The 26,322-nt window shown below is 39.2% G+C and overlaps 1 protein-coding gene across 5 annotated transcripts in view; it reads right to left on the bottom strand.

The window, feature by feature from the left end:
- The window catches only part of ADAMTSL1 (ADAMTS like 1), a 979,893-nt gene that overhangs the window by 268,654 nt on the left and 684,917 nt on the right, over positions 1 to 26,322 (bottom strand). The gene's annotated exons all lie outside the window — the stretch shown is intronic.

Raw genomic sequence — 26,322 nt, forward strand, 5'->3', positions numbered from 1 at the left:
CAAGCAGCTACCGATGGCAGAATCCACTATGAGGCCAATCACCACAAAACAACCCTCCCTTCATCCCTGAGGGGCCTAAAACATACTTCCCATGAAGGGGACTGAATTCAACCGGAATTTGAATCAAGCTAGGAAAGAAAAAAAGGTAGCATGGGTAAAGATGTTTTCAAAGTTCAGATATACAAATAGAAAGAAGGGTAAAAGAAAGAGAATGAGAGAGAATAGGGAGCAGGGTAGGGAATGATGGGAAGAAAGTAAGAGAAACAAGAAGATCCTGAATTATTGATGTTTTAGGGCCTAATTCAAGAATAACTTCTATGTTAAGAATTACGATTCACCCAAATGACAAAAACTACAACCAAGAGGTAATGGTAGCGGGAAACATTTTATAAATGATCTCCATGTTCCACATGGTTCCTTAGAATGTAAGCTGCATAAGGGTGGGTGATTTGTATCTTGGGTTAATTAATGTATTCCAAGCAATGAGAACAGTGCTTAGTCAACTGTAGGCCCTCAAAAAATATTTGCTGAGTGATAATGAAAATACTTCCTTTTCTAGCTAGCACTCCAGCTTAAAAAAGAGAAGACAGTCAGCAAACAGATACGAACTTAGTGTGTGTGTGCGTGAGGAAGAGGAGGGTTGCATGACGGGCAGCAGGGATGAACACCACTAAGACCCTGTCATTTGCCTTATCCTGTCCTGTACCAGGCACAGCACAAATATCTCATTTATTCTCAAAAGAGCCATGCAAGTAAGATATCTCCATTCTATAGTTGAGGCCATGAATCTTACCCAAGGTCACTTAGCTAAGAAGCAGTCAAGTTCTAAAGACTTCTAGTGAAACAATTACGCCTGGTCCAAATCAGGCTTAACAACATCACGGGCTTTTATAAGGTATGTGGGCAATGCCATTTGTGTCTTTCCTCTTTACTTTCCAATATCTGAGTTTTAGAAATTCAAATCCAAACTATGCCAGGTTGTATGGCTTATAGTTCTAGTTAGATCAAATATAGAAAGATTTATTCCATTCCCAAACTATTTCAATTACTCTGTTTGACAAAATAAAATGATAATGGTAGTGACAACTAAAGGGACTTATGGCTTCTCTTCATAAAGTCCCCACAGTTCGTCTTGCCTTTCAAAAATCTGGTTGTTAATATGACCAGAGCCTTGAGGCTTTTCTTTTTTATTCCTTTTATTAATAATTGCAAACACATGTTTAGGCAAAGGTTTAAAAACATAATTATTTAACATTGTGTTATATATGTACTCTATTTTTTAAATGTGGTAATGTGTATTTTTTCATTAATAGCAAATGAACATCTTTTAAAAATAGATGAAAAGCAACAACTCCTTCGATAACTGTACATTTTTTTAAGTGCAAAGATGTCAGGAAAACATGATGCTGAGTTCTAAAGTCAGGGACAAAGGCAGATGGGCTCTATCCCTGTGAGTTTACCATAACTGAGGAGCAGTTCACTTCAATCTATTCAGAGGCTGCAGTGAGGCCACTTCAGAAAGCAACCGAATTTCATCCCTGCAGTGCCAAGCATGTGCTGGCTTAAGAGTTCTTTGGTGTATTTCTACGTAACTGCAGTAAAATTATTTTCAAAATTCATATCTGTAGATGGGCCCGCCCATGAGCTGATCACTTCTGTATTCACTCTTATGTTCTTAGTACAGTGTGAAATGGGATTACAGAAGTACTTTATAAAAGAATTCATTTAACTGTTTAGGCAGCATTTATTGAGGACCTGCTATGGGCCAGGCACTGTGCTAGCAGCAACATTCAATGGTGAATTTCAGCATCTATGGGTCCACTCTCATGAGACTGTACAGTCTAGTGGCAGACGGAGATAGTGCTCAAATCGTCACACGCAAAAAGTGTAAAATGACAATCATGATAAAAGCTATAAAACACAGACACATGGCACTCTGAGAGCATAAAATGTGGATAACTCCATTTGGTTAGGGAGGCAAGAGAAGATTTCCCTTAGGAAGAGACTTTTTTGAGCTGAGATGTGAAGTCAGAGTTAACAACGGAAGAGAGGTGTCACATGAGGTTCACCGTGTCCTTTAGAAATGGCTGGATACTAGCTAATTGGAGAGGAAGCAAAAACCAAAGTTGGCCAAAAAAACAAAACAAAACAAAACAAAACAAAAAGTCAGAAAACTGATAACCTAATTGCCTTAGAGGGACCAAATTCTTTGAGAAAGCATGGCAGTTTTAATTTAGGCAACATTCAAAGCATTATTGACTCTACTGTTGTTGTGGTTGCTGGGATTAAAGAGGACTTAATCTGACAAGATCCTTGGCTAAGTGGAAGGACAGCACGGGCAGTGGGCACAGGAATTTCCACTCTCAGGCATCCCAAATCTAACTGGATTTACTCCTTAAACTATAGGAATTTCAGGTTTCTCAAAGGATTTAAGTTTCTCTGGAAAATTTTTAATGGACTCTGATACCTCTAATGGAGCCAAAGGAGATAATCATGAAAATCTCTCCCTAAGTCTAAAGATTTCTTATGGTTCCAAAACCATTTTCAGTAACGAGCAATTCAGCTTCACAGATCCAAAGTAACAGTAATATTAGAAATAGCTAAATAGGAGGTGACATACTTTAAGACTAACTTGGCTAGACGCCTGACTTAGCACTCTTAGTGTGGGTTTATGGACCCCAGGATATGAACCAAGTCAGTTTTAAATGGGCTTTGTTTAGCTTCAGAATTTAAAAGACAAACATCTCCCTGACACAATTGTTTTTTTTCTTCCTTTTCTCTGTTATCGATTCCTCTTCAATCTGCCAAAATCTTCTAACTCAATTATTTTAAAAATGTGGAATACTTGATATCAGATAAAATGTTCTTACTTTGGTCCAAGTGGAAAATTGTTTGCAGAGATATCAGGATAATCATACTTGACATATCTTAATCTGTTGATTTTGAATAACTGTTAGATTAATTAAAATTAGTTGTTACTTTAAGACCTACTATTAATAACAGAGAGAAAAATAAATAGAAATACAAAAATGGGCTTAATTGGCCCTCTGGGCACGTGCTATTATTTTTTGTCTAGGATACTCTTTCCCTAGTCTTTATTTGGCAAACTCCTATTCATCCTTCAAATCCCAAACTAGGTGTCTCCTCAAGAAAGCCTGTCCAGATTCCAGAGGTAACTGCCTTATTGCTGTATGTTTCCATAGTCGTTTCTTCATACCTCCATGTGGCAGAGGTTTCTGGTTGTCATCCAATATTCATCTTCTCTTATTTTTCTTGTACTGGAGCCCAATTTTATCTTGGTTAGCATTATATGCAGTTAAAAGAATACATTTCTCATTCGTCATGAGACCAAATCATAATTACTGAAATAAAAGTGGAAGTGTTGTGTGAGGCTTCTGGGAAGGCTACTTAAAAGAAGCTGACTTAGCTGGGGAATGCCTTTTCCACCCTCTGCCTTCCTACCTTCCTGCTGGCTCCAGCAGCCATCTTGGAAATGAGACAATCTTGAGAATGGAAGCCTTGTACTCAGAATGGCAGAGCAGAAAGAGAGAAAGATCCTGTTTCCTGAACCACACTTGGACTGATTACATCTTTTTTTGTGAGAGAATAAATTTTTTATGTGTCTAAGCTACTATTATTTTGTGTTTTTTTTCAGGTATACCCAATTCAAATGGTTATATAACTTATATTGAGTTTACTCTATTAACATGTCTATCTCTACACAACATCCTGGGCTACCTGAGAACCTGTGTTTTACTAATCTTGATATTTCTGCTGCTCAGCCCAGTATCAGACATTTGAGATGCACAATAAATGCTACTGAATCAATGAAACACATAATGGTTTGCTAATAGCTCCAATGTAGTTTGCAGATAGGCGACCTTAGACTGCAGCCATTGACATACGAGTCTGCAAAAATGTGTGCAGGCATGTGTGTAGGTATGTATATGTACATGTGTTTTTAACTGTGCACACAAAGAAACAGACATACCATAAATGACAGCAAGAGACTACCTAAACCTCTGTCCTGATGCATGAACAAGAATTGCTGTAAAGGGCTATTATTTTTCAGAGACTATTTCCCAAGTGCACCTATGTTAATTATTAGAGAAGTGTCATGAAAGGCAACGTTTAGGTCACTGAGTTCCCAGACCCACCCCATTCTGGACAAAACATTTAAGTGAGATAATGACCACTCATAACTTTGGCAACTGCATGAAATTTTTTTGCAAACAGTGGAAAACTGAATATTTTGATCTAATACAGTTTATTAGTACTCTGCTAGGAGGTGTCAGCTGAATGCAGTGGTCTGACCTCATCCTCACCCAAAATCATTGCACGGTGCTGCTTATTTTGCAATATTTTAATCTCAGGTAACAAAATTTTTCTCGGATTTTGTTACCAAGAAAAATTTAAAGAAAGGCAAAATAGCACCCCGAAACTTACCAAATTAATAGTGTTTTCATTGTTTAGACACCACTAGTGGGTTATCAAGTTCTGCTTTCATATCTGAAATGTATGTTTTTTGTACCCTCTCTTAGGTACATATATGTGTACAAAGATATGCAGCCCCTTGTCTTATTTTTGAGTTGAGCAAATACACTTAACACTGCTGATTTTTCTTTATTCTTCTTTCAGATTTACTAAAGGGAGGGAGAGAACTGCCCACCGACCCAACCCCCTCCCACTGCCAAAAACAAACAAACAAACTAGGATCATAGCATCCAATCCAAGTTGGCTCAGAGACTTAGCATGTTGTGCAGATTTTAGGCATCAGGCCTGCAGTAGGGGTTTCTTCCTTCACTTTACAGAGCTGATAGCAAGAGAACAGGCAGTATGCAAGACTGAAATTCTCTAGACACTGAAATATGTATAATAAAATGCCTTCATTAGTAGCCACAGGAGAAAGAAAGATCACCATGCTAATAATTTGGAGAACATAAATAAATATAATCCATAAGCAGATATCATGCCTCAGACTGACATTCTTAGGATGGGTTCACACTGGCTTCATTTCAAATGGTTTCCCATAAGGACCTCAATCTAGCATCAAATACTGAGCCAGTGATGTCAAGCTTTTCTTGATCCAACACCATGAGGTAAGAAACTTTTAAAGCCTTCTATTTTCAGCACTGGGAAAGACAAATATGGAAAACTAAACTGTGCAAGTCTGATCATAGCTGCTCTTATTTATATTTACTTCATTCAGATAGAACTTTATGGGTAACAGTATGATTTACATAGATTATCCTTTATTTACTATTTTAATATATAGGGGAGGGAGCACATTTCTAACCTCATCCTCAAAAGATTTAGCTATTCATTAATTTGCTTATGCTTAACCTTTCATTAAATAATGAAAAGATTTATAGCATATATATAACAATAAATTTAAAAAAACAAATGAGTGAATGGAGCAAAAAGAAAGGCAAAGGTAAGAAAGATAAATCTAGAAGTGAGAGAACTACACATAATGCACACTATGCCGTCCTGTACAGTTGCTAGATGTGGTGGGGGAGGTCACATCTGGATTTGAGCTTCCCAGAAAATAGGAACACATGAGCAGTTGTAAGAGTCAGAGAATCTACTGAATCTTTTAGAAAATGTATGCAATAATGTGTTCTTTATAGTAGACAATACGTATTTGTGTAATAAATGAATAAATCAAAAACCAGCTCAGGAGCACCATAATTAAAGTACTGAAATAATACACATTACTTGTGAGTTTTCTGAAAGACAATGTCATATAACAATGTCCCAACAACATCTGAGCAAATAAATGTCTCAATAACATCTGAGCAAATAAATACAAGCAGTTTCAAAGAGGTAGCTCTAATACCTGCAATAAAACTTCATAAGGTCACCAAAACACCAATCAGATTATAACACTGAGGTTCAGAGAAGGTAACTTCCCCAAGGTCACATAGCTGCTTAATAACAAAACCAAAATTCCACCTTGAGATTTTTTGACTATAAATTATAGTAGGATGCCCATTAACCATGAAAAGGCATACTATGCAGTATTTACATGGCAATAGTGAGCTGTAATAACAAGTTTGAATATTCTAATCAAGATCACTACCTCTAGAGTTACACTTATGCACAGGGATGAAGAGATGGTTTCATCTGTGATCTCTGACTTAGAAGCACATATAGCAAGTGAATGGGAAGGTGCTAAGCCCCAACACCACCTGTGGTCCATACCTCCTACCCCTCCCCCTGCCACACAGGCAGGCATACATACCTCTCTCATGGTTTGTTATGGGTACCAAAATTTCCTCTTTTACACACTTGGTTTTTTGTTTTTTGTTTTTTTTGGTTTACAACTAAGATTTCCAATACGAGAAAACAGAATCCCCAGTAATTCACAAAGGTGCTAACGGTGCTCCATGAGCTATGTTTACTATTTCCAAAAGCCTAATGGAAATATATTTACCTGCAGTAAAACGACATAAGGTCACCAAAACACCAATCATCTCATTACACAAACAAGCTGAATCTTGACCTTTACTGTATTTATTTTTTAATTGCAAACTCAGGTTTTTTAGCTATAAAATGGGAAAACAAATTATTACTTAATACATGCAGTGTTTTGAGTAGACGGAAACTTCCAAAACACAAGGCCCATAGGAAAAAAAATAATAAAGGGCTCCTTTGTGTTAAAAAGTTGGGAAACACTGGTGTAGTCCTTTGTCTGTTGTTCCAGTACCCTTGGGAGGAGTAACACATGAAGTTGCTGATTATACTTAAATTAGACCAAATCAACTGAGCATAAGGCATTAAGCTGGCTGTTATGGTGCTGTTGGGAATACAGATAGGTGGTAGGCATGGTCTCAAACTAGGGTGAGGGGGTTTAATCAGATTTTTCCACAAAACAGGTGAGAGTAGACAGGGAGTAAGATCAGTATAACTAAAGGTCAAAGGGGCATGGAGGAGGAGAAAGACAGGAGGGAAACCTGCTTACAGAAGGAAATGTGAACTAGTGTTTGTGAAAACTTGCTATTTTTAGATACATAACTTCTCACATAATTCTTGTAATAATCTTGAAAATTAGCTACAATCGTGTCTATTTCACAGAAATAAAACTGAAACAGATTACACAACTTGCCACAAATCGCATTACTAGGATTTGTTGTCACCAGAGTTGAAGTCTAGGCTAAATAGCACTGTGTCATCAGTGAGCTTCTCTCTAGTCTATGAGATACCATGTTCCCCTTGAGGTTTAGATGGCAATGAAGACACACGCAGAAGGAGGATGCAGATCCTCCCCACACCTGGCATTCTCTCTCCTGGGGTTTAGCAGTCATAGCCAGGACTAGCAAATTTCCTTGCACGTTCACCAGACCCTTACAACAGCCCACATCGTCCTGCAGCATCTATGTGAACGACCTCTCTGACCTCACTCCCTCTGGCTCAGTCTCTTTGCTGCCCTTCAAACACAACAGACACTTTCTCATCTCAGGACAGCCCTGAGTTGCTACCTCTGGCTGTAACACTCTTCCTCAGGCACTTCTACGGCAGTTGTCTGACTCTTTGAAGTCTTTGAGGAAATCAGTACCTTCTCAATAAGATCTACTTTGATCAGGCTATTTAAAGCTGTTCTCCTCAGTCATAATATTTATTTTTTAACTTTTAAGTTCAGGGGTACATGTGCAGGATGTGCAGCTTTGTTACATAGGTATATGTGTGTCATGGGGCTATATCGTACAGATTATTTCATTGCACAGGTACTAAGCCTAGTACCCAATAGTTTTTTTTCCTGATCTTCTGCCTCCTCTCACCCTTCACCCTTAAGTAGGCACCACTGTCTGTTGTTTCCCCTTCTGTCTTCATATGTTCTTATCATTTAGCCCCCACTTATAAGTGATAACATGCAGTATTTGGTTTTTTTTATTTGTTTGTTTTTGTTCCTGTGTCAGTTTGCTAAGGATAATGGCCTCCAGCTCCATCCACGTCCCTGCAAAGGGCATAATCCCATTCTTTTTTGTGGTTACATAATATTCCATGGTGTTTCTTTACCCCATTTTCTTTATCCAGTCTATCATCGATGGGCATTTGGGTTGGTTCCAGGTCTTTGGTATTGTGAACAGTGCTGCAATGAACATACATGTGCATGTGTGTTTATAAAAGAACAATTTATATTCCTTTGGGTATATACTCAGGAATGGGATTACTGGGTCAAATAATATCTGTCCTTAGGTCTTTGAGGAAGCGCCACGCTGTCTTTCACAATGCTTGAACTAATTTACACTCCTACCAACAGTGTATAAGTGTTTCTTTTTTTCCACAACCTTGCCAGCATCTGTTATTTTTTGACTTTTTAACAATAGTCATTCTGACTGGTGAGAAATGGTATCTCATTGTGGTTTTGGTTTGCATTTCTCTAATGATTAGTGATGTTGAGCTTTTTTTCCATATGCTCTTTGGTCACATAAATGTCTTCTTTTGAGAAGTGTCTATTCATATTCTTTACCTACCTTTCAATGGCGTTGTTTTTTTCTTATAAATTTGTTTAATTTCTTATAGATGCTGGATGTTAGACCTTTGTCAGATGCATAGTTTGCAAATATTTTCTTCGATTCTGTAGGTTGTCTGTTCACTCTGATGATAGTTTTTTTTGCTGTGTAGAAGTTCGTTAGCTTCATTAGATCCCATTTGTCAATTTTTGCTTCTGTTGTTTTTGGCGTCTTCATCATGAAATCTTTGCCAGTTCCTATGTCCAGAATGGTATTGCCTACATTGTCTTCCAGGATTTTTATAGTTTTAGGTTTTACATTTAAGTCTTTAATCCATCTTGAATTAATTTTTGCATATGGTGTAAGGAAGCGATCCAGTTTCAATTTTCTGCATATGGCTAGACAGTTATCCCAGAACCATTTATTGAATAAGGAATCCTTTCCCCATTGCTTTTGTCAAAGATCAGATAGTTGTAGGTGTGCGGTCTTATTTCTGGGTTCTTTATTCTGTTCCATGGATATTTATTAAGCATATTATTTATTTTCTATCTCCTACTAGGTCAGGGATATTTGGATGCGCTGTTCATTGTCCACCTAGAAAAGTGCCTGGCATACAGCAAGCAACTAAAATATACGTGTTCAATGAATGAATGGATTCAGCCTATAGGCAACACCACAGGTGACAGGGATACATTGTGATTACAAAGAATTTTCCTCTTTGTCTCAAGCTAAAACATAACAGCTGCTACCATTTCAACTCTCTTCCACTGGTTCCAAAGACCAAAAGAACACTCTCCAAAAGAAAAAGATCTCTAAGGACAAATCATTTTATAACATTGTAATCTGAGAGTTTAATTTCCACTTGTCACCTTGCCTGCTATGTCTCTGGTCCTTCACCCACTACTCCAGAATTGCCTTGGGGCATAAATGCTCATTATTTCCAAGTGCATCTCCCTCTGACTTCTTTCCTGCTAGGCACAGTGCCCCGGGCTTCATGCCCTGACTCTGACACCAACTCTGGATCTGTAGACTCACTTTGTACTTGATCTCCTGAGTTCCTGATTCCTGGCACTTCCTAATAGACTTCAGCTTGGGCAACCCCCTGGCCTGGCTCTTCCCTTTACCTTTTGTGAGCTCTGGCCCTTTGGCTGGTGGTCTGGCTGGGGCAAAGCCACACTCTTTCTACATCCAACCTACACACTCCCACCTCCACCAAAGGGTAGGAACTTTGGCAGCCTCTGTGGTTAAATTATAGAGGAGGACCTGGTTTCATAGGAATAAACTTTTGCCAGGTACTAATTTTTAAGGGTCCTATTTCTGTCCTTTATTTTTTGAACTAAGATTGCAAACATCTTAAATAATTTTTTCATATATTGCCTTTCCTGAGGTCAAGGATCTAAACCATCTAATGAGTGGATAAACACTCTGAAAGGGAAAAAGAGAATAAGTCAATCTGATTTCTAACGTTTACTAAAACTCTCAGGTGCTCCCCATCTGATTTATTTTGTTCTCGTCTTATTTACTTCAGGGTCTTGGACAAATTCTTGTATGAATTTATTGCTAAACACATCTGGATTTTTTTGCGTATTGTTTTTGTGAAATTTGTTTATTTAGTAGTCTTCAGCAGAAATCCTAAGAACTATCCTAGTATAGGCATTCGTGCATACAGACACTACAATTCATTCTCAGCAGATGGTCAGGGACTTTTCTTTAGCAGGCTGTCTTCTCCCTCCCCTGCTTCCAAAATTAGGGTGTCTGGAGAATGCGAAACAAAATTATACAAAGGCCTGACCTCTGGCCTTGCTTCTGTCTCTCAGACTGTGAAGTACCCAAGAGGGAAAGTGTTGAATTTGGCCTCACTTCACATGGCATTAACTGTAATTCTTTGTGAATTGTGGTGACATCATGGTATACTTTGACATCACTGCTCAGACTCCCTTCTGCTGCTGGGCATACAGTACATACTTTTTGTTTAAACACAAGAGTCCTTTGTTGAGAAGACAGGATAGCGGCTGGTATTCTGCCCTGGTACAAATGTGGATCTTACTGGAATGTGTCTGTTCAGTAAGTCACTACAAAGTAGCTATTCTACTATGATGCCTGGAACTCACTCACACGTGTACCTCTGAAAATTTTTCTGGAAATTTATATTTAAAGAGTTTTAAATTCCAGATATGGTCCATAATTTAAACAAAATTCTACACACAATTAAACTCTTATTTACATGTCTGGAAATGTTATCTGAAGTCAATATTCCAACAGCAATAGTGTGCTGGCTGCAATTGTGTGTCAAGGTTAGAGAGGATGGAAAAGGAAAGGTGAAGAGGGATTTATCTATGTCCCCAAACAATTCTCCTCCCATCACAATTGTTCATGCATCTCAGATTCCCAAGTTAGGAGGGCTTGTGTCATTCTTTGGCTCTTACCTGGTTACCTCTCAAAACTTATGACTTTGTATTAATTGGAAACTTCTTTGACAGTGCTATCAATATCCTGCTTTCAAAGTCTGTTAAAGACATCCTCTACTGATGTATTAATAATATAACCCTTTTTCCTTCCTGGTTCTCTACTGCCATTTCTGTCTGTCTACATTGGGTCTCTTTAGGGTAGAGCCTGGAGAGAATTGATCAAAAGCAGAGTTTAAGGAAAAGCATCATCTGTAAAGTAACTCTAAACTTCTGTCCCTCAAAAGTATCTCGAATGCATGCACAAGGCAGCGAATTTTCAGATCAGCTTGAGAAACTAAAGGTTGTTAATCTAAGACCCTTTCCCAGAGGAAAAAGCCATAGCACAAAATATTTGGATGGGATAGTAAATTTCTTCTGTTAAAAAAAATATAATTTTTACTCTGTCACAGAACAAATGGAGCCATGACATGACCCCCAGTTCTATCATAAACTTTATAATTGCTAAAAGTGTATTTCCCCCTCTGGAAATGTCACACTTAAGACCAACAAGACCATAGTGCTGCATTTCAGGTTTTGATCCACATATTCACTTCCCTGGCCACTTCTTAGCCTGGAACATCATTATTTATACCAAGAATCTATGTGTTGTGGAACCCTAAACCACAAAAGAGGAAGCATGACATTGTGGTGCAACCAACAACTCAACCTGGATGTGATGGCTTGAATATATCACTCTCAGTATGAGTTCAGTTCTCTTGTGAGTTATATAATCCGACCTATTTTATATACTTGGTCTAAGGATTTGAGGTGATAGCTTATATAAAAAGATCCAGTTCCTTGCCTAGCACATAACAACTCTGACCACATATCCTGGAATTTCTGGGACAACTCTATTTTCAACTCTTCTATTTCATAGTCTCCACAATTATCAGACCACGTGTGCTGATTATTTTGGGGGGGATATGTAGCCATTGTGCAAATAGGAGGTATTTTCTCATTATATATGTGAAATGCGTCTGAAGCGATAAAGGGTGTCTTAGGGATCGGGGAACCTGTAGACTCCAAGGCCCACAGCTCTAGAGACAGGGTCAAGTTTGCAAAAGCTCAGATCTATTTCAGCCCCTTTGGATTTGACAACAGCATATAGGAAGTAAGATCACAACTCAAATTCCATTGAAGAAATATACTCTCCTTTAGAGGTTAGAGCAGATGGAGTTCCATCGGATAATTTTTTTTTTTTTTTTTTTAACTTCCCTCTACCCTGCTAACTTAGCCGTGAAATACCAGCAAGTGTGGTTGGCTGTTTGGGAAATGACCTCTGGTAGGGTCCTATTAGAAATGAAAACTACTTTTCGGAAATTGCTGTGGAGTAGCAAATCATCTCCTCTGCGTTGTACTCAAATTAAAGAGAAATGCTTAGGATTCTGAAAACATCCTTCCTTAGCTCTCCAACTCTAGGATTACTGATCCAGAGTTAATTCAGGAACCACTTTCAAATACATACAATCAAGTAACTATCATTAAATATATTTGTCAACACAAAATAGAGATTTCTTACAGCCATTCTTCTAAAACCTAAGGTGCTGGGAAAGACATATTTCCAGGGACAGGGACAAGAGCCTGGGGTCCTGTTTTCTCCTTTGGTGTTCCTGCCCATATGAATGTAGCGATACACCAGTTGAATATAACGAAAGGAAGTGGGCATTCAGCAACCCATCTTAATATATGTGATATTCAAAATTTATTTATTTTAATGGAGAAGAATTCCTGAATCTAAATGAATAAGCCAAAAGCAAATCAGTTACAATCTTTTTAAAAAGAAAAGTAGTCTTCTGGAAGTTGGGAATTTAAATTCTTATTCATCAGAATTAATAATGAACCAATCAAATAGGAGTCACAAAATTCTAAGAGAAAAGTGAGCTGGCTGATTTTTAATGATCCCCAAATTTCCAGAGCCAGATGAAAGGTGAGCTGCTGGATGTAGTGATGGGACTGAGCTGGAAAACAGCTGACAGCAATTTGGCTACCCTTTCTAACTCTAGCCTTGTGGGTTCAGGATAATCAGTTACATTTTGCTGAATCACTGTACTATTATGACAATGGAAAAATGAGCTGTTTCTCCTTTCATTTTAGACAAAAGCAAATTCACTCAAAGGCGCTGAGATGAAAAGAAATAACTGCATACATTTTCCCATTCAGAAAGATTAAGATTCCACTAACCCCCCACTCACATGCATAGAAATGAATTCTTTTTCTTTCCTGCTATAGTCCTACTTTAAATCCAGCTGAAACTATAAATTCCAAATCTGACAGAATTCAACACACAGCGTATGTCTAATTAGAGAGTGAAATTAAATCGTGTAGTAACTGGAATATTTAAGTTTAGAAATTTTTTAAACACTACAGTTTTATAATGGTTATTGGTGTTTAGTCAGTTGTCCCAAACTAGTTAAAAAGAATTACCTTCACACAGGAAGTGTACATGCTATCTTCAAATTCCCCTAACAGTACCCAAATTACCTGCTTCTCTACCCTAACCTTACTGCTTCACGGTGGACCATGGGAAAAGAAGAAAAGGGATTTCCAATTTTTATGGTTCATCCCACAATCAAATTTGGCTAGATTGCATCACGTTGCATTTCTTCTGCATGTATCATGTGTAAAAAGCATGTAATTTGCAATAAGTGGTTTATATTTTTAAAATATGCAATGCATTCTTTTCAATACATCTATGTGACTCTAAATTGAAAAGTCCCCATATTCTACAAACTGGGTCTATCAAATGCCACATTCGATAGAAAAACATATTTGACCATGAATTTTATGGTTTTCAAGGGTTGTTTCAAGTGGATTCTTGGCAGAGTGTTGACTGAGTCTTCGGGCTGTTTTTCAACATTAAAATTTTACAATTGAAAGTTCAACTATCTTCTGTAGGTGCAGGCATGTTCCAGAGAATCACAGGCTGGGATACAAATCAAAGGGGAGATGAACACATTGTTACTAGGAGAATTTTTATAAGCATGCTCCCCAGAACATTTGGGCATTGAGTTGTCAGATGATTTCCAACCTCAATTTCAAAATTCTTTTTAATGAGTGTGCTAAGAGCAAGGCTTACATGGATTGCTCATTGTTGGCTGGTTAATTTGCCTTTTTCCCTAAGATAAGAGCAGTTGTTTGTCTCAGTGAGATCTGGTCTTACAGCTGGAGGCCACAAAACCTTTTGTCTTAGGGCAAGTGAATGGAGGTTGAATCTCAGTTGGCAGGAAGGGAGAAAATAAATACTGTCAGCCACAATTATTCTGAAGAGTGGGAAATTACATTAGGAATTATAGACTGTAGCAGTGGATGGTTCTCACTTACCAAACTTGAGGCCGAGAAGAGGCAATAAATACATAAATAGTGGAAGGGAAGGAATTGTGGTGTTTCTGAAGTACGGTGTGTGGATCAAGTCCTGTCAGGTGTTTTACAGAGTTCGTGAAGGCTGTAAAACAAACTCTGCAACTGAACAAGTGACAAAACCAAAGCAACTACCTATATCACCTATCTAGAAAATGATAGAATTGGGATTTAGTCTCTTTAAAAAATGTCATTCCTACTACACTAGGTCACCTAATATACCAGAGGACTTTCAAGTGAACAGTGTGTATCCTCAAGAGGTCGGGCAGCACCACATGTACTAATCAGCTACTCATGCGAACACTCTGTTTAGAGAAATGGTTTTTGAGGGAATGTTTGGAGCATTTTGTTTAAAAACCTAGCCCACTACATCTCAATCATATTTCCTAAGTTTATTCCTCAGCACCAAGCTAAAGGAACTCAAAAAGCAAAGATATTCCCAAAGGGCAGTTTCTCAGGAAACAAAAACTTTCAAAAAGATTCCAAGGCGTTTTCTAATAACATGAAAACAACCCCCTTGAAAATTTATTTTCAATGCTTGCCTATAGCTTGGCTTCAGCATTGACTCGGTTATTACCTTAAACAGAGGAAAAACATCTCCAGTAGCAGTTGGCATGACTCAGGAGAAGGGAGGAGGGAGAGGGAGTGAATGGAAACAAACTGAACTCAGCCCAAACAGCTCGCATCTGGGCGGCCTAACCCTGCAGAGACCTTCTCGCCAAGCCCTGCCAAAAGCCAGCAGTCATGACCCCAGTGTGAACTTTTGGTTTGTACCACGCAGTGTCAGAAAGGAGTAGAAAACCCAGAAGGACATGCTATCAATTCCAGAGCATGCTGACTTGAACACACAGTTCACACAAATAGCACCTACCCCTACTTCCGCCACCCAACCTGGGTCAAGTGTGAGGCAAGGAGAGTGCGTTCCAATATCAAAGCACCTTTACACTCAGCTCTGACCCCTTTCAGTCAAAGCTAAAATAAAAACATTTGGAAAGCATGTGAATGGAATATTTGTATACTTGTTTCTATTTGTGAACCTCAAAAAATTCCACAAAATCAGGAAAATTGGCAGCGTTAGCACCAAAAGTGTTCAAGATTACAGTACCAGGGATGATGCAAGTACAAAGTCAGAGATATAGGAAGAATTGAGTGGGAAGCTCATCTGAGGCCTGCTGCTGTCTCTGGGCCTACACCAAAAGCAGGCTGTCTTTTCTATTCTTCTTTCCCAAGGTGGAGTGCAGAACCCATTGCTGAGTACAAACATGCTGTTGCCTTAAAATGTGTAGACTGTCAAGGTTGCATTCCTGAACCAAGACTTTTTCTGATAGTTCCACCAGTGATAACTTCTTTCGCAATTGGGATCAGAACTGTTTTTGACATAACTGCTTTTTCATCTACAATGCCCACCCTTGGGCCTAATTGGATATTAGGGAAAAAAGGCTCATTTTGTAAGCAGTCATTTAAATTGCAGATGTGGATTCAGCCTGCCAAACATGTACTGGCGATCATAAATCAACAACTGCATAGATAAACGGGTTGCCACTCTCTGAAATACCCCATTGGTATGCAAAGAGGCACAGTTACACTTTTATTTCTTTCCTGCAGAGAGGCATCTCACTATTTTCATGGTTATTTTCTGAGCTTGGGAGCAGAAGAGGGAAAAAAGGTAGGGAAGAATACAAGTGAGAGGAGTTCCATGTCTGAACATTTGTAAATCTCCTGGAGAAGCTGAAGTAATTTTAGTATCATGATCTCCATTACAATGAGCATGTCTTTTAATCAACACTCTTTATGGGAATGGTATTGTCCTAGTTGTTAAAGGGTAAAAGACTCAAAAGTTGCAGCAGCTGTGCTTTAGAGGGCTTCATAAACTAAGAGTAGGCGTAAGTAGGAGGCAGAACTGGTGGGAATGTAAAATGGTGCAGCCGCTGTAGAAAACAGCATGGCGGTTCCTAAAAAAATTAAACATGCAATTTACCACGTGATTCAGTAATGCTACTTCTGTGCCTATCTACCTAAAAGAATTGCAAACAAGGACTTGAGCATACACTTGTGTGCTTATGTTCACAGCAGCATAATTCACAATAGCCAAAAGGGGGAAAGAACTCAAGTGTCCATAGATGCCAAATGGATAAAATGTTGTATATTCATACAACAAAATATTCAGCTCTAAAAAGGAATGAAATTATGACACATGCTATGACACAGAAGAACTGTGAAGACCTTAGGTTAAGTAAAATAAGCCAGACAAAAAAGGACAAATATTACATGATTTCATTATATGAGGCACCCCAAATAGTCGAATTCATAAAGAAAGAAAATAGAACGGTGATTACTGGGGATTAGAAAGAGGGGAAGATGGGGAGTGTAGAGAGTAAAATTTTCTCTTCAAAGTTTTCCTTCTTGTTAAAAAATAAATCATTAGTGGGCGGAGCAAGATGGCCGAATAGGAGCAGCTCCAGTCTCCAACTCCCAGCGCGAGCGACACAGAAGACCGGTGATTTCTGCATTTTCAACTGAGGTACTGGGTTCATCTCACTGGGGAGTGCCGGACGATCGGAGCTGGTCAGCTGCTGCAGCCCGACCAGCGAGAGCTGAAGCAGGGCGAGGCATTGCCTCACCTGGGAAGCGCAAGGGGGAAGGGAGTCCCTTTTCCTAGCCAGGGGAACTGAGACACACAACACCTGGAAAATCGGGTAACTCCCACCCCAATACTGCGCTTTAGGAAACAGGCACACCAGGAGATCATATCCCACACCTGGCCGGGAGGGTCCCACACCCACGGAGCCTCCCTCGTTGCTAGCGCAGCAGTCTGTGATCTACCGGCAAGGCAGCAGCGAGGCTGGGGGAGGGGCGCCCGCCATTGCTGAGGCTTAAGTAGGTAAACAAAGCTGCTGGGAAGCTCGAACTGGGTGGAGCTCACAGCAGCTCAAGGAAACCTGCCTGTCTCTGTAGACTCCACCTCTGGGGACAGGGCACAGTAAACTAAGACACACAGACACCTCTGCACAGACGCAAACGACTCTGTCTGACAGCTTTGAAGAGAGCAGTGGATCTCCCAACACGGAGGCTGAGATCTGAGAAGGGACAGACTCCCTGCTCAAGCGGGTCCCTGACCCCTGAGTAGCCTAACTGGGAGACATCCCCCACTAGGGGCAGTCTGACACCCCACACCTCACAGGGAGGAGTATACCCCTGAGAGGAAGCTTCCAAAGCAAGAATCAGACAGGTACACTCGCTGTTCAGAAATATTCTATCTTCTGCAGCCTCTGCTGCTGATACCCAGGCAAACAGGGTCTGGAGTGGACCTCAAGCAATCTCCAACAGACCTACAGCTGAGGGTCCTGACTGTTAGAAGGAAAACTATCAAACAGGAAGGACACCTACACCAAAACCCCATCAGTACATCACCATCATCAAAGACCAGAGGCAGATAAAACCACAAAGATGGGGAAAAAGCAGGGCAGAAAAGCTGGTAATTCAAAAAATAAGAGCGCATCTCCCCCGGCAAAGGAGCGCAGCTCATCGCCAGCAACGGATCAAAGCTGGACGGAGAATGACTTTGACGAGATGAGAGAAGAAGGCTTCAGTCCATCAAATTTCTCAGAGCTAAAGGAGGAATTACGTACCCAGCGCAAAGAAACTAAAAATCTTGAAAAAAAAGTGGAAGAATTGATGGCTAGAGTAATTAATGCAGAGAAGGTCCTAAACGAAATGAGAGAGATGAAAACCATGACACGAGAAATACGTGACAAATGCACAAGCTTCAGTAACCGACTCGATCAACTGGAAGAAAGAGTATCAGCGATTGAGGATCAAATGAATGAAATGAAGCGAGAAGAGAAACCAAAAGAAAAAAGAAGAAAAAGAAACGAACAAAGCCTGCAAGAAGTATGGGATTATGTAAAAAGACCAAATCTACGTCTGATTGGGGTGCCTGAAAGTGAGGGGGAAAATGGAACCAAGTTGGAAAACACTCTTCAGGATATCATCCAGGAGAACTTCCCCAACCTAGTAGGGCAGGCCAACATTCAAATCCAGGAAATACAGAGAACACCACAAAGATACTCCTCGAGAAGAGCAACTCCAAGACACATAATTGCCAGATTCACCAAAGTTGAAATGAAGGAAAAAATCTTAAGGGCAGCCAGAGAGAAAGGTCGGGTTACCCACAAAGGGAAGCCCATCAGACTAACAGCAGATCTCTCCGCAGAAACTCTACAAGCCAGAAGAGAGTGGGGGCCAATATTCAACATTCTTAAAGAAAAGAATTTTAAACCCAGAATTTCATATCCAGCCAAACTAAGTTTCATAAGTGAAGGAGAAATAAAATCCTTTACAGATAAGCAAATGCTTAGAGATTTTGTCACCACTAGGCCTGCCTTACAAGAGATCCTGAAGGAAGCACTAAACATGGAAAGGAACAACCGGTACCAGCCATTGCAAAAACATGCCAAAATGTAAAGACCATTGAGGCTAGGAAGAAACTGCATCAACTAATGAGCAAAATAACCAGTTAATATCATAATGGCAGGATCAAGTTCACACATAACAATATTAACCTTAAATGTAAATGGACTAAATGCTCCAATTAAAAGACACAGACTGGCAAACTGGATAAAGAGTCAAGACCCATCAGTCTGCTGTATTCAGGAGACCCATCTCACACGCAGAGACATACATAGGCTCAAAATAAAGGGATGGAGGAAGATTTACCAAGCAAATGGAGAACAAAAAAAAGCAGGGGTTGCAATACTAGTCTCTGATAAAACAGACTTTAAACCATCAAAGATCAAAAGAGACAAAGAAGGCCATTACATAATGGTAAAGGGATCAATTCAACAGGAAGAGCTAACTATCCTAAATATATATGCACCCAATACAGGAGCACCCAGATTCATCAAGCAAGTCCTTAGAGACTTACAAAGAGACTTAGACTCCCATACAATAATAATGGGAGACTTCAACACTCCACTGTCAACATTAGACAGATCAACGAGACAGAGAGTTAACAAGGATATCCAGGAATTGAACTCATCTCTGCATCAAGCAGACCTAATAGACATCTATAGAACTCTCCACCCCAAATCAACAGAATATACATTCTTCTCAGCACCACATCATACTTACTCCAAAATTGACCACGTAATTGGAAGTAAAGCACTCCTCAGCAAATGTACAAGAACAGACATTATAACAAACTGTCTCTCAGACCACAGTGCAATCAAACTAGAACTCAGGACTAAGAAACTCACTCAAAACCGCTCAACTACATGGAAACTGAACAACCTGCTCCTGAATGACTACTGGGTACATAACGAAATGAAGGCAGAAATAAAGATGTTCTTTGAAACCAATGAGAACAAAGATACAACATACCAGAATCTCTGGGACACATTTAAAGCAGTGTGTAGAGGCAAATTTATAGCACTAAATGCCCACAAGAGAAAGCAGGAAAGATCTAAAATTGACACTCTAACATCGCAATTAAAAGAACTAGAGAAGCAAGAGCAAACACATTCGAAAGCTAGCAGAAGGCAAGAAATAACTAAGATCAGAGCAGAACTGAAGGAGATAGAGACACAAAAAACCCTCCAAAAAATCAATGAATCCAGGAGTTGGTTTTTTGAAAAGATCAACAAAATTGACAGACCACTAGCCAGACTAATAAAGAAGAAAAGAGAGAAGAATCAAATCGACGCAATTAAAAATGATCAAGGGGATATCACCACCGACCCCACAGAAATACAAACTACCATCAGAGAATACTATAAACACCTCTACGCAAATAAACTGGAAAATCTAGAAGAAATGGATAATTTCCTGGACACTTACACTCTTCCAAGACTAAACCAGGAAGAAGTTGAATCCCTGAATAGACCAATAGCAGGCTCTGAAATTGAGGCAACAATTAATAGCCTACCAACCAAAAAAAGTCCAGGACCAGATGGATTCACAGCTGAATTCTACCAGAGGTACAAAGAGGAGTTGGTACCATTCCTTCTGAAACTATTCCAATCAATAGAAAAAGAGGGAATCCTCCCTAACTCATTTTATGAGGCCAACATCATCCTGATACCAAAGCCTGGCAGAGACACAACAAAAAAAGAGAATTTTAGACCAATATCCCTGATGAACATCGATGCAAAAATCCTCAATAAAATACTGGCAAACCGGATTCAGCAACACATCAAAAAGCTTATCCACCATGATCAAGTGGGCTTCATCCCTGGGATGCAAGGCTGGTTCAACATTCGCAAATCAATAAACATAATCCAGCATATAAACAGAACCAAAGACAAGAACCACATGATTATCTCAATTGATGCAGAAAAGGCTTTTGACAAAATTCAACAGCCCTTCATGCTAAAAACGCTCAATAAATTCGGTATTGATGGAACGTACCTCAAAATAATAAGAGCTATTTATGACAAACCCACAGCCAATATCATACTGAATGGGCAAAAACTGGAAAAATTCCCTTTGAAAACTGGCACAAGACAGGGATGCCCTCTCTCACCACTCCTATTCAACATAGTGTTGGAAGTTCTGGCTAGGGCAATCAGGCAAGAGAAAGAAATCAAGGGTATTCAGTTAGGAAAAGAAGAAGTCAAATTGTCCCTGTTTGCAGATGACATGATTGTATATTTAGAAAACCCCATTGTCTCAGCCCAAAATCTCCTTAAGCTGATAAGCAACTTCAGCAAAGTCTCAGGATACAAAATTAATGTGCAAAAATCACAAGCATTCTTATACACCAGTAACAGACAAACAGAGAGCCAAATCAGGAATGAACTTCCATTCACAATTGCTTCAAAGAGAATAAAATACCTAGGAATCCAACTTACAAGGGATGTAAAGGACCTCTTCAAGGAGAACTACAAACCACTGCTCAGTGAAATCAAAGAGGACACAAACAAATGGAAGAACATACCATGCTCATGGATAGGAAGAATCAATATTGTGAAAATGGCCATACTGCCCAAGGTAATTTATAGATTCAATGCCATCCCCATCAAGCTACCAATGAGTTTCTTCACAGAATTGGAAAAAACTGCTTTAAAGTTCATATGGAACCAAAAAAGAGCCCGCATCTCCAAGACAATCCTAAGTCAAAAGAACAAAGCTGGAGGCATCACGCTACCTGACTTCAAACTATACTACAAGGCTACAGTAACCAAAACAGCATGGTACTGGTACCAAAACAGAGATATAGACCAATGGAACCGAACAGAGTCCTCAGAAATAATACCACACATCTACAGCCATTTGATCTTTGACAAACCTGAGAGAAACAAGAAATGGGGAAAGGATTCCCTATTTAATAAATGGTGCTGGGAAAATTGGCTAGCCATAAGTAGAAAGCTGAAACTGGATCCTTTCCTTACTCCTTATACGAAAATTAATTCAAGATGGATTAGAGACTTAAATGTTAGACCTAGTACCATAAAAATCCTAGAGGAAAACCTAGGTAGTACCATTCAGGACATAGGCATGGGCAAAGATTTCATGTCTAAAACACCAAAAGCAACGGCAGCAAAAGCCAAAATTGACAAATGGGATCTCATTAAACTAAAGAGCTTCTGCACAGCAAAAGACACTACCATCAGAGTGAACAGGCAACCTACAGAATGGGAGAAAATTTTTGCAATCTACTCATCTGACAAAGGGCTAATATCCAGAACCTACAAAGAACTCAAACAAATTTACAAGAAAAAAACAAACAACCCCATCAAAAAGTGGGCAAAGGACATGAACAGACATTTCTCAAAAGAAGACATTCATACAGCCAACAGACACATGAAAAAATGCTCATCATCACTGGCCATCAGAGAAATGCAAATCAAAACCACAATGAGATACCATCTCACACCAGTTAGAATGGCAATCATTAAAAAGTCAGGAAACAACAGGTGCTGGAGAGGATGTGGAGAAATAGGAACACTTTTACACTGTTGGTGGGATTGTAAACTAGTTCAACCATTATGGAAAACAGTATGGCGATTCCTCAAGGATCTAGAACTAGATGTACCGTATGACCCAGCCATCCCATTACTGGGTATATACCCAAAGGATTATAAATTATGCTGCTATAAAGACACATGCACACGTATGTTTATTGCAGCACTATTCACAATAGCAAAGACTTGGAATCAACCCAAATGTCCATCAGTGACAGATTGGATTAAGAAAATGTGGCACATATACACCATGGAATACTATGCAGCCATAAAAAAGGATGAGTTTGAGTCCTTTGTAGGGACTTGGATGCAGCTGGAATCCATCATTCTTAGCAAACTATCACAAGAACAGAAAACCAAACACCGCATGTTCTCACTCATAGGTGGGAACTGAACAATGAGATCACTCGGACTCAGGAAGGGGAACATCACACACCGGGGCCTATCATGGGGAGGGGGGAGGGGGGAGGGATTGCATTGGGAGTTATACCTGATGTAAATGACGAGTTGATGGGTGCAGCACAGCAACATGGCACAAGTATACATATGTAACAAACCTGCACGTTATGCACATGTACCCTACAACTTAAAGTATAATAATAATAAATAAATTAAAAAAAAAAAAAAAAAAAAAAAAAAAAAAAATAAATCATTAGTGTTAGAAATAATAGTTTCTTTTAAAGACCAACTTTCCTCAAGCCTCCTTGCTTTGTGCTAATAACTCTGTTAAGCCCTATCCTGTGTAACTGTTGGACAGGCTCACAGGCATGTTCCAGCTCACAGCCTATGCCCCTTCCTTATTTGGAAATGTTATCGCTTCCTTAAACATTTTGTAAGCAACTTCTTTGTTCTTCCTTGCACTTACCTATTTAGGAAAGTTTTAGGCTATTAGCAAATTGGGTGTCAGTTTAAGAATATGAGGTCCAGGTTCAGCCAATGGATGCAGGACACAGCAGTAAGGACGACCCAAATGCGTAAGGGATAAATATGTCAGTTTGCCTTTGTTCAGGTGTGCTCTCGCCATTGTTCCATCTGCGACTGAGCACCCTTTCTGCAGAAAGTGAAGATTGCCTTGCTGGGAGATCTTTTGTCTCCATGCTGACTTTTCTTTGTGGAACCAATTATCTATTTCTAACAATTTTGGTATTTCTAACAGGGAGTTATTGGTTAATAGGCATAGAGTGTCAGTTTGGGAAGATGAAAAAGTCCCGGAGATGGCACAACAACATGAATGTACTGAATGTCCCTGAACTATAACTTAAAAAGGGTTAAAATGGTAAAATCTATGTTACGTTTTACTATAATAAGAATAGCAGGCAGAAAAGCAACAGACACAGAAGTAATTAACACAAGGAATACATAGAGCCATGTCATTACAGAAAGAAATAAAAGTAAACATCTGCTAAATGGTTGGTTGTTGAGGAGGTATGGAATGATGCCTCTGCCCTAAATACCAGCTGGTTCTATGGCCTCTTTCTAACTAGATGTGGACAAAACTCCATGTGTTTGCACTCGCTGTTCTACTGAACAAGACATATATGGACCCAACCATACTACATAGCACAGTATAGCACAGTATAGCACAGCACAGCACAGCACAGCACAGCACAGCACAGCACAGCCTAGCATAGCATAGCATAGCATACAGCTTTGGAGACAGATGGATCTAAATCTAATCTAAGTTCTGCTGTTTATTAGCTGCATGACTTTGTCCATGTCACCTCATCTCTCCAGACCTTGGTTTCTTCACCTGTAAAATGGTACCAATCATACATCCAAGAGTCGTTAGAAGGATTCAGCAAAGGAATAGAAAGCTCTCAGAGTTTAATCATGGGACACCTACCACTACTATTAATAATTACAATGGTTACAACAAATCCAACCGTAGGAGTTGAAGAAGAACAAAAGTAAGTGGATGTTAATCGGTGTTTTAAAATATTATTTTCTGATGTTCTTCAAAAGTGAGAAACTTAGCTCTCATTTTACGTAAAAATATTTACCTCATTTTTTTTCCTCTCAGAAGTTGCCCTACTGATCTAAGAAAGAAAAATGGGAGTATTTACAAAGTAAGTATCAAAAATTCAGAGAAAACTCACCCACCCAAACACACAGTCCCTTCAGTGGGCATTCCAGTGTTCCCAGTTCTCACTGTCTGACCTGCTTAACTCCATGTGTCAGATACCTTTCCACAGGGGAGAAAAAGTCTCCTTAGATTAGATAGCATAGATTACCTATAGAAATACATTCCTTCATCAGTATGCACAACTGAGAAGTGCCTGCGTCTGACAGATTTGTTCGAGAGGGAGAATAAAAGGATCTTATGGACTAGGTTTGGGGTACAGATGGGGCTGATTCCTCATCAGCCTGGGAACGGTTGATGGAGGAGGTGAGATGCGAGCTCTGAATTAAAGGATGGCAGCAATACCCTGGAACAATAAAGGCAGGCTGCCAAGTCCCCCCAAAATCAGAACCAGATTAGAAACCCAGTCTGGGGCTTGAATCCAGGTGGGTCCTGACTCCAGTGCTGGTACTGTGCGAGACACATTCCTCTAGGCTGCAAACCAGAAACGTATTTCTTATAGCTCCACAAAATCTTGCTGGAATCCATTAAGAAATTGTTTGAACCCTGGTGAACTTTTGGCTAAAGAAGAGAGGAGGCTCATGTTTTCAGGAGAAGGTTCATTTTGTCCTAGTGCAAAAAGATTTTAGTATGAACCAAGACAGAAGTTTTCCATGGCTTGTCTATCACTATTAACTTCTGAGCACTCCCAGCCGAACAGATACACCCACCAAAGCATAAAAGACGCAATTCACTGTACAGGGAGCAGAAGAATGACTCAAGGTATGACTACCTTCTCATAGGCAGTAGGCAGTAGTGAAATCACACCCATTCACTAACTAGGAAGACATTTCTTAGGCAGAAGCCTGTACTACATTGTCCTGCTACAATTGCTGACAATCATGAAGATGGTAAAACTTTAACGTGATTTACAAAACTACTGCCTTAATAAATTATTTCCTGTTATAGGAAAAGATATATTTCTCAGACTGAATCTCTAACCAATACAAATTTCAGATTTTTAAAAGTTCTAAGAACCTTCTGTCAAATTATTTTACCATACATCAGAAGCTATGTACTTCAATATACATTAAATATATAATGTATATGGAAATGTATATATGCTACATTACATCTTATATATAAAGTATATTATAATGTATATTTAATGTATAATATAATATATAAATGTTTATATAGGTGCTACATTATACTATACATTATATATAATGTATAATATATGCTACATACTTAATAAAATCAACTTTCATATAGACCAAATCCCTAATTTAGAAATAAATACACAAAAATAATTACAGACCTGGCATTTTGCCCATATTCACTTATAGCATCCCTAGGAAATCCCCAGTGGCCATGACTGTGTTAGTCACTCCATCCCATGGCCATGGCTAATTAATTCAATAATAGAGACTCTTAGACTAGGCCAGATTCTCTTCCCTGGGAATTTGAAAACTGGTTGGAGACAGAAAGAATCAGAATATGATTAGAACTAAGTTATTTTTTGCCAGATCCGTGCACACCTGTAACTGAGGACCTCAAAGCTACCCTGGCACCTGTGCTTCTTGAGGCCTGGCCTTTCAGCTTTCTGTTTGGTTCTAGTTGCCCAATATATATTTTGCTAAATATATAGCTGATGTTCTTGTCATTAATCTTTATCCTTTCAATGATTCATCCTTTTGAGCTTAGGTTTCTATTTCTATTTGTTTCAATTAGGTTTCAATTTCTATTGCTTGTAACCAAAGAATTCTAAAATAGAGTACATGTATTTCACCAGGAAGGTCACTTATTGTCCTACCCTGGAGCTGAGTATATAGAAGGAAACTTTGTTAGGAAATGTATTCCCAGAGTTTTTAAAAGGAGATGGAGAAAACCAAAAGAGTTAGTTTAAGGTTTTGAGAAATCAGAAAGAAAAGAAACACAAGTGAAGGAGAATAATGCTGAAGGAAACCAATAGGAAACTGATAATACTCTGGATTTGAAAAGCAGTAGGCTTTAAAGATGATGTGGGGGTTGGAATCAAT

Source organism: Macaca fascicularis, chromosome 15, assembly GCF_037993035.2.
Source record: "Macaca fascicularis isolate 582-1 chromosome 15, T2T-MFA8v1.1".
In the NCBI taxonomy this organism is placed as follows: Eukaryota; Metazoa; Chordata; class Mammalia; order Primates; family Cercopithecidae; genus Macaca; species Macaca fascicularis.